Consider the following 8968-nt stretch of genomic DNA (forward strand, 5'->3'; position numbering starts at 1 on the left):
GAATTGTTCCTTGCTCCTTCCTGGCTGGAGAAGGCAAGAACAAATAATGGTACTGTTGGTAAAACTGGGGTTTTAGTATGGTTTTTCCCCTGTAACTCACCTGTTCCATTGTTCATGCTCTTCAAGAGAATTGTGAGGATAACAAATATTAAGGTGAACACAATAGCAGTAAAAATAAATCTGTAAGTGTGTTCCCGCATATCTTTAACCAAATACGGAGATGCCTTTCCATGGGGGGGGGGGGGCAAGATAAGCGGCCAAGGATGCTCCAAAGCGTCCACAAGACACAGAGCTTTGCTAGGACCGCAGAGGGCGCTTGCCAGCATGGGAGGGCACCGTGAGGAACGGCGGCATGACAATAGGGTGGCCGCTGTCATGAGCAGAGCTGCGAACAAGCTCCCACTCATCACTGCAGAGGGAGGCTTCCATGGAGATCACAGATACCGCAGCTCAGAGTACACGACCCTAGAACAGTAGAGTGAGGATAGTTGTACACATACTCAAATGTGCCAGGCGCTGGTCTAAACACCTTACTTAACTACTTCAATCCTTACAAAATGCCACGAGGTGGGTATCACAGCTATTTCCACAGACGCAACTGGAGCTCCGCATATCATCACGTGGCTTTCTCTCTGCGCCACAGGATTTGACGGTGCTCTGTGGCGTATAACGTTTGTGCAAAGCAAAGCTTTCCTGAATGAGTAATTCTGTTGTTGGTAAAAGCCTTTTATCTCCCGTCTCAAAGCAGAAAGACAGGCACACGGGCAAGAGGTGAGACGCTCAGCTGGGAAGCGGGCATCCGCAGTCTCCGCCCCTCCCTCCAGCCTCTTCCCACCCACCTGTCTTCTCCATGGGAGTCCACTCCGAGGTCCCCTGTTTTCCCTAGAATGGAAATGACTGGCACAGTTTTAAAGGCTAAGAACCCTTCTCTAAATAGACCCGCACTAGGCCCAGTCCCTTCCCTGCACCTGAAACCCTCCTCCCTTTGCTCCGTTGTGTGATGGCCTCACAGATTTCCCGTCTCCTAGCCTCATATCTCAGGGAGGTTAGTCTCTCCCACCATGCCGTGACTATACGTTCAACGACACACGCCAATTCTTCGGAACTGAGCAGTCAGCAAAGCACGCCTGACGGTCCAGGGTCTGCCTGACATGGTGGCCGAGGCCAGAGAAGCGGCTGACGCCCCGAACATGGCTCATCCGAGCTGCAGGCGTGGATCCCGAAGACCTGATAATAAGGATGGACAGCATCTCATTCATAATTTCTATAATGGCGGCATGCTGAAAAGTAATGTTTCATATAATATATTGAGTAAGATAGACTATATCATTAACATAATTTCACTCTGCTTTTTAAAAAGCTTTGTTTATGGTGGTTACTACTGAACGTTTAAGCACACGTGCGGCTCACACCCTGAGCCTGTGGGACAGTGCCCATCTCCATCCTCCGGGCGAGAACGGGTTGGCGGGAGGCCGAGGGTTGAATCTCGATGGCGGCTGCAGGAAGCTCTAGGGGAAGCGGCTTGTCTGGACTCAGGAGAGGTGTAGCTGTGTCGGTTTGGGGACATGCTGTGGCCACATGGAAGGGCCTGCCATTCACGGAGGGTCCGCTCAGAGCTAATCTCACCATGGAGTGTCACTTTTTGAACATTTTGAGTAGATGAGGAAAGAAAAGAATAAATTTGCACATGCTTTTATAAGAAGAGCAGGGCAAGGGTTTCATTTTCCCCGTCAAAGTTTTCCCAAGCAGCCAACGCTCACATCCGCCTCTTTGTGAGCCCAGGGCCAGCGCCCGACGCTGCCCAGCAGTCCGAGGGAGCGAGACGGGAGACCGGCGCCCCACCGGCGCCACCGGCCCAGCTCCGTGGGTGGAGCACGGCCCAGGCAGGTGTCAGCTGGCGAGCCCGGCCCTGGCCAGCCACCAGGGTACTGAAGATGCCGGCTCGGCTCGGCCCCCATGTGGCTCCACTCTGCGACGCCCAAAAAGTGGGGGAAGGAAGCTGACCATCAGTAAGGAGACAAGACACTGGTGGGGGAGCAACGGGCAGAAGAGTTGCAAGGACACAGCGATCTGGTGATGAGTGGTGAAGAGGCAGCAGGTGCTCCGGAGAGAGGACCAGGGCAGGCACGGGCGAGGCCGGGCAAGGGGCTCGGACCCTCATGACTCTGCTCTGGGCTGCCAGTGCCGGTGACATTAAACCCAAACTATGTACAGTCGGGTCTCACCAGTCACCGTGCCTACTCATGTTCTAGAAAGCTGCTGACTCAGGGACAGCCAGGCCGTGGCTCCCAGGAGACACACGGGGCTGGGTTCCTACACAGCTCTGGTCACAACATTTTCGTCAGCTGGTGAATACAGCATCTTATTTATGTGTGTTTCTGCTTAAGACACTTCATGGGATACACACGGTCGGCTCACTAAGGCCACACTCACGCCAACAGCCCTGTGACTCAGCCTCAGGAAGCTTCCCTAACACACCGTCTCCCCCGTGGGACAAGCAGCCTCTTGGGTTCAGAACCCCAGACAGCACCGCAGCACCAGGCCCGGCGGCTGCTGAACAGGGAAACACCAGCATAAACATGACATGGAAAACAGGCAACACCAACTAGACCTCGAAAGGGACACCCGTTCACAGCACGCGCTGAAACCAGAAAGCAGAGCTGGGAAGGGGAGGCCAGGCAGCTCGACCGCGTGCAGCCCTGCACACGTCCGGGAGCACCCCCCAAACGCTGTCCCCCTCCTGAGTCTGGGGTTACAGGTGAATCTTGGCAAGTAGGTAAATTCACAAATACGGAATCCGTGAATAATGAGGAACTGATTGGTCTGACTGTCTTTGGTGTTCTTTTCTCATTACAAAACATTGCATTGAGAAAATTCCTTAAATAACTAAAAGTATAGAAAAAAAAAAAAACCAACCATCACGTTTTACTTCAATTCAGTCTTTGATTTATGCTCCTACATAGAAATTAAAGAAAGAGGGTTTATGGTATGTGTATAATTTTTCCTGCATTTTTCACTTTATCTCATCAGCTCGTCTCCATGAAAAATATTCTTTAGAAATAGTTTTTAAAAACAACTAATTTTTTTTTTAAGCAGATAAAGGTTGGTTTTATTGAATAACTGATCTGTGTTACTGCCGAGGCCACTATGCACAGACAAAAGAGAGGGAGTTTTACTGCTTCGTCTCTTCCTCCTTGGAGTCTCCATGACTTCCTCCTTCTTGGCCTGGAGCCGCTCTTCATGGCGCTTGCGAGCCTCCCTGGTCTTAGATCTGCGGGCCTCAGCCTGGTCAGCCAGGAGCTTCTTGCGAGCCTTGTCGGCTTCAGCTTGTGGACGTGTTCCGTGAGAATCCGCTTGTTCTCGAACACGTTACGCTTCACTTTCAGGTACAGACGGCGTACGTGTGCCGTCGGTCTTCTTAGATCCGCGGAATCTCCTGAGCAGCAGGCGCAGAATTCTCATCCCCCTCCACCAGGTTACCTTCTCAGGCATTCGAGCGTTGGCCGTAGCCTCTCTCTTACCAATGCCCATATGTCTGCCCTTGCGGCGGGCCAAAGTGTTTTTACAGCACCGAGCCCGGGAATGGACAGTCACAGGCTTCCGGATGATCAGCCCGTCTTTGATCAGTTTTCGGATCTGCTGACGGGAGTTGGCATCGGCGACTTCACTGGTCTCGCTGGGCTCCAACCAGACCTTCTTTTTGCCACAGCAGAGGGCCCTGGAGGCAAGCCTCTTCTGAAGCCTGAGCATACCCCTGGCTGCCTAAAAACAACTAATTTTTATTACAAAAATAATAAATGATCACTATAGGAACACTTGAAACACAGGAGAAAGTACAAAAAAGGAGACTAAAATTGTTTGCTGTTCCCTCCTCGCCTTTAAGAGACAGCCAGTTGAGGATTCTGTATATTTCTTACAGTATTTTCATACTACTGAAATGATATTATTAATGCCAGCTAACATGTATTGAGGATTTATACTCGCCAGGCAATTTGACATGTGTAAAATGTAATCCTTGCAACACCCTCATGTCTAAGATGTTATTCCTCCCACTTCATAGATCAGGAGGGTGGGGCTTGGACAGGTTAATTAGCCTGTTAGTCACTTTATCTGTGATTAGTTAAAATCACACCACTAGTGAACTGTTGAAGCCGGACTTCGAACTCTGCCCCTTGGGCTCCAGCAGCACTTTGACCACACTGCCCCTCGAGGGTCCGTGTGTGGTGATGACGGGGTGTGTGGTACACCTCGGTGTTCTTGAAAAACACAGAGCCTCTAACTTACTTAACCATCTCGTTATTGTTTCATACTTGCACTATTCGCAATTTTCACTTTTATAAATAAAGCCCAGTTACATATACTAATAATGACTGTGCATAATTCTAGACTCCTCCACATGGAAATTATCTCAAGACTTTTGATAAATAGTACAAATTTAATTTCCAAAAGTTAATACCAGAGTGGCAAAATTTTCACCTCTTGACATTATTGTGGTTGGTTTTTTTCTATAGTTTTGACACTTTGATCGGAAAAGAGTGCAATTATATTATTATTTCGTATAGGACTTGTTTTATAATTTACTTTGTAATGGCATTGACAGTGTGAAAAGTCATCACGGGGTCTCTGCAGACGACACACATGGAATGAACGAACGTCCATGTCTGGAAGGCAGTCATTTGCTCAAAGAACAAAGTGGCCCCATTCTCCAGGGTTTCCTCCACCTCCCATCCAGATGGTGAGGGTGGAATCTACCGGAGAAGTCTCCTTTCTCTGGGATAAACCAGTTTTTCGTAACAGAATGGAGAGAATGTGGTATTTTCTTCTCTCTGACCTTTTCCTCAGAAGCACAGTTTCAGCAAATGTCGGGAGTGTAATGGGAGGGGCCTGGTACCCTGGAGAGAGATGCTCTCCCCTCGCTACCTCCCAGCCCTCCGGTCAGAAAAACTTGGCTCCTCCCAGTGTACTAACCGGAGGATCCTTTAACAGCAGGCATTAGAGTTAAGCCAGAATATTCTATTGCTGTCCTACATCTCAGAAACCCTTGGAACAGAAGCTACAGACAGTTTCCAACTGTAGAGAGGACAGTCACAGAGGCGGCCGCATGCAGGAGCTGAGGCTCCCTCCCAGCCCAGGCCGGCTGCTCAGCCCCTGCTTTGTGGGTTCCGTAAAGACTGCCCTGGTCAGAAGGCAAGAGACGCCCAACAACCCCTCACAGCGTTGTGTTACTCTTTTGGAGCAAATGATGTTAGAACATTTTAAAACCTCTTTCTAAAAGGGTTCCAAATGTCCTATTTCCTGGGAAGAGTACAGGCCCTTCCGAAAACAGTCTCTAAAGGGCAAACTGACTACGAGTGCTTTGTGGGAGGGGGAGGGAGGGGTCTGGGACGTGTTGCATTCACATATGGTGTCCACCAAAATCATAAATGTACCCTAGAATCTGAATTAAGGTATAGCAGCATAGACCAAGACCCACATAAAAATCTATTTAAAAATCAATAAGTATATTCATAATAAATCCCAAACCTGCCTTTTCTATCACTCAAACCTGCCATTTATTATTGTAACAGCATCTAACAAGCTAATTTTATCTTAACTATTCATTGTTCTATTTGACTAGTAGGCCAAATATGTAAGAATGATGTGCTTTAGAAAGTCATTTGAATAGGTCGGATTCCCTTCAGACAGTCTTCAGAATTCTTTAATAGCCATCAATTTATTTGGACATTACCATAAGCCGGTGAAATAATTTTTAGTTCTCATTTCATAAATGAGGAAACTGAATTTCAGGAAAAATACAAGGGATTTGCTCAATACAACTATGTTATGGGCAAAGCCAACACCCAAATCCAGGTTCCCTGATATCTAATGCTTTCCTTGACCCAACCCTGGCATCCTGTGACCTGAGGGGTGGATCCTGGAGCGAGGAGCAGGCTGCCGGGGAGGCCGGTGCTCCAGGCCCACCTCCCATTGCCTGTCATCAGATGCTCCATCCTGGCCAGAGGAAGCTCTGGCCCATTTGGAGGAGCTTTCTGATTTTCCTACTCCACCTACGGAAAGAATCTCTAACAAGGGAATTTCCAGGAGGTGGAAGTGCTAAATGTGGGGAACATTCCAGCTGGTCTCTCAGAACTGGCAGGTGAAGGTAAGTCCAAGTTTGCAATCAACATGGGAACTCTCAGGGGACTGCCCAAGGCCAACTTGAACGGAGGTGTCTCCTCCACTGGAGTCGCACCTGAACATCCCGCTTCATCTGCAAGCCCAGGAGACACACCACTCCTCCCAGGAGCCGGGAGGGAGGCCTTTCCTGCCAAAGGCATCGGCTTGGCAGCTTGGAGAGCCGCAGAGGGAGGCAGCTGTGTGTGCTGAGCCCCCGTCCTGGCTGTGGTGTGGTGAACTGGGAACCCTGCAGAGGAGCTGGCTCTCGGGATGAGTGGGAGGACTCCTGTCTCCAAGGAGGAGGGTCTGAACCAGCACACGCGCACAGAGCCGCCAGTGAGCCTCAGATAGGAGGGGACTTCGTGTTAGACACAAAACAGGAAGCTCTTTTTCTTCTCTTCTCTTCCAGTGATTTTTCAATAGATAATCCAACAAACTAAGACCTGGGAAGATAATGCTATGTTGAAATGGACATTGTCAAAAGATCCCCAGATCTCAAACCAACAGTGTGAACCAAGAGTTGGCTACAGGGAATGCTACAGAAAAGATCTGGAAAAGAACAAAAATGTAGTTTCTGTGCCCACTGTCCAAGGATCAAGGTGCTCAGTATCGGGAAGGGTCCTTCCGATCCATCCACAGGTGTCCTGCTGCTGTTGCCGCAAGCCAGCAAGTCTAGATAATTCAGACACGCCAAGCCGCACATTTCACCTCTGAGTCCGTAAGGAAAAGTCTGAAAGTACAGCTGTGGCCAGAGACGTAGACGGACTCAGAGTCAGCAGTCAGGGATAGAGTCATCCCGAGCGCCAACTCTTGATTCGGCTACACGCTGGAATCGCCCAAGGGATTTTTAAAGCACGGATACCAGGGTCCCATCCCCAAGACCCTGAAGTCATTGTTGCGGGGCTCCGGTGTGGACAGGGGACTTCTGAAAGCTCTCCAGCTGGTCTTAGGACACAGAAGACGTGGGAACCACTGAGCAACACAAGCTAGGAGAACCACAAGCTGCTCCCACGTGGAGGATTCTTCAAGGAGTTGAAATCAGAGCGAATCCAGGACCATGAACAACCAGGCAACAAGGAGCCATGACAGGTCGAGGCTGGGTTTGGGTTTGGTTGTCATACTCTCAGAACCCAGACATGTTTGGTCACAGGGTCAGACAAACTCAGCCCCTCCCAGCACTGGAGGAATGAGGGCGGTGCTGAGCCACGTAGCCACGTGGCCGAGGGCCCCACGCTCAGGTGCCTGGAAGCCAGCTCCGCACCTGGCCAGGACTGGAGCCCGGCCTGCAACCCGGTCCTCACACACACACTCACTCACAGACACACATGTCAGACAGCCGGGACACGCCTCGTTTCCTCTTGGGACCGCGCTTGCGTCCACGGGAGGTCTGAGCAGGTCACACAGAGACGCTCCGCTCAATGACGGCAGACAAAGAGCCATAGCCCTCGTACTTATTTTTCTGTCAGAGATTGGTGACTCTTGCCCAGTGAGCCATCTCATCTGGCTCGTACTCCCAGATAAACTGAATCCAAGACCATGAGGCGTGACACGTAGTGGGCCATTCTGTCTAAATTCTGCATGGACTGTTAGAGAAAGGCGTCAGTAGAGCCCACGAATAATGCTGAGGTCAGTGCCTCTGGCCGGCCAGCAGCTGGCCCCCGAGAACCCCAGAGAAGAACGCTCGCGCCCGCCGGGGCGTCGAGGCACCTCCCCAGCTGTGCTGTCCCCGGGTGACGGCCTCCAGCCCGGCACCTCCCCTCCTCTGTCACCGCGGCCAAACATTCCCAAAGGCGAACTTCACCCTCCTGGGTGTACACCATCTCACACAAGGCCAGGACAAGGGAACGGGCCAGAGAGCTTGCCGCTCCGCTCCTCCTCATCACGGGCCTGGCACAGAGCAGACGCCGAGTGTTCGCTGCAACCACAGGTGCACGCTTGAGCCTTCCTGTGTTCCTCGGCTTCCTCCGTGAGGCCCTCCCCCTTGATGCCAGGGACCCTGGAGACGTAAGGTCGTGTCTCTACTCTGACCTCAGCAGGAACAGGGCCTGAAAACAGCCTGGTGCCTCCCCTCCTTTCACTTTCCCACAAGAAGTGATGGTTCCAGAATCAGCGCTGGTCTCCTCTCCCCTGAGACAATGTCCACATCAGGAGAACGAGCAGCAAGAAGGAAGAGGATGGAGCCAGGCTTCACCAACGTCTCGTCCGCTGACGCAGAAGGAGAAGGGCCAGACGGTCCACGCCAGAAGGCCCTCAGCTGGGGAGGCTTGCCTTTCATCCAGGACTCAGTTGAACCCTGGAGCGGGGGAGCCTTTGTTGGGATTTGTGCTTGAGCTCAAGAGTGGGCGAGCCTGAGGGAGAACCACTTGAACCATCTTGTACCGTAGCAGGGCATACCTACCTCAAAGGGGTGTTGTGCGGAGCTTAATTAATTAATGTTTGTAAAGTGCTCTGGGCTCCCTGGATGAAAGAGTGCCCGAAAAGTGCAACGTATTATTATTAAAATGTACTGGCGCCGGGCCCGACGCGGAGCGCAGATAGACTCTGATAAAAGATGGACCACAAAAGAAGGAGAAGTTAATAGGGATGTTTCGGGCGTGCTGCTAATAGTCTCACTGAAATTATTTCTCTCTCCTGTAATGATGATTTGGAGCAGAGATAGGATCTCAACTGCTTGCAGAACCGAAGGGTATTTCCGTGGCGGTCGTTTTGAGGACCCAGAGATGGGTACAAAACAAGGAATGCCCCGCCCCGCCCCCCGGGAGCAGAACCAGCCACCTCGCGGCTGCACCGCTCTGCCTCGAGCCGGGGGACC

General features: G+C 51.1%; 1 pseudogene; it reads right to left on the reverse strand.

Moving 5' to 3' along the window:
- Window positions 1-1389: 1389 nt before the first annotated feature.
- Window positions 1390-3757, reverse strand: LOC144379638 (large ribosomal subunit protein eL19 pseudogene; annotated as a pseudogene).
- Between the last annotated feature and the right edge of the window lie 5211 nt (window positions 3758-8968).

The sequence above is a fragment of the Halichoerus grypus genome, chromosome 12 (genome assembly GCF_964656455.1).
Source record: "Halichoerus grypus chromosome 12, mHalGry1.hap1.1, whole genome shotgun sequence".
NCBI classification, from domain to species: domain Eukaryota; kingdom Metazoa; phylum Chordata; class Mammalia; order Carnivora; family Phocidae; genus Halichoerus; species Halichoerus grypus.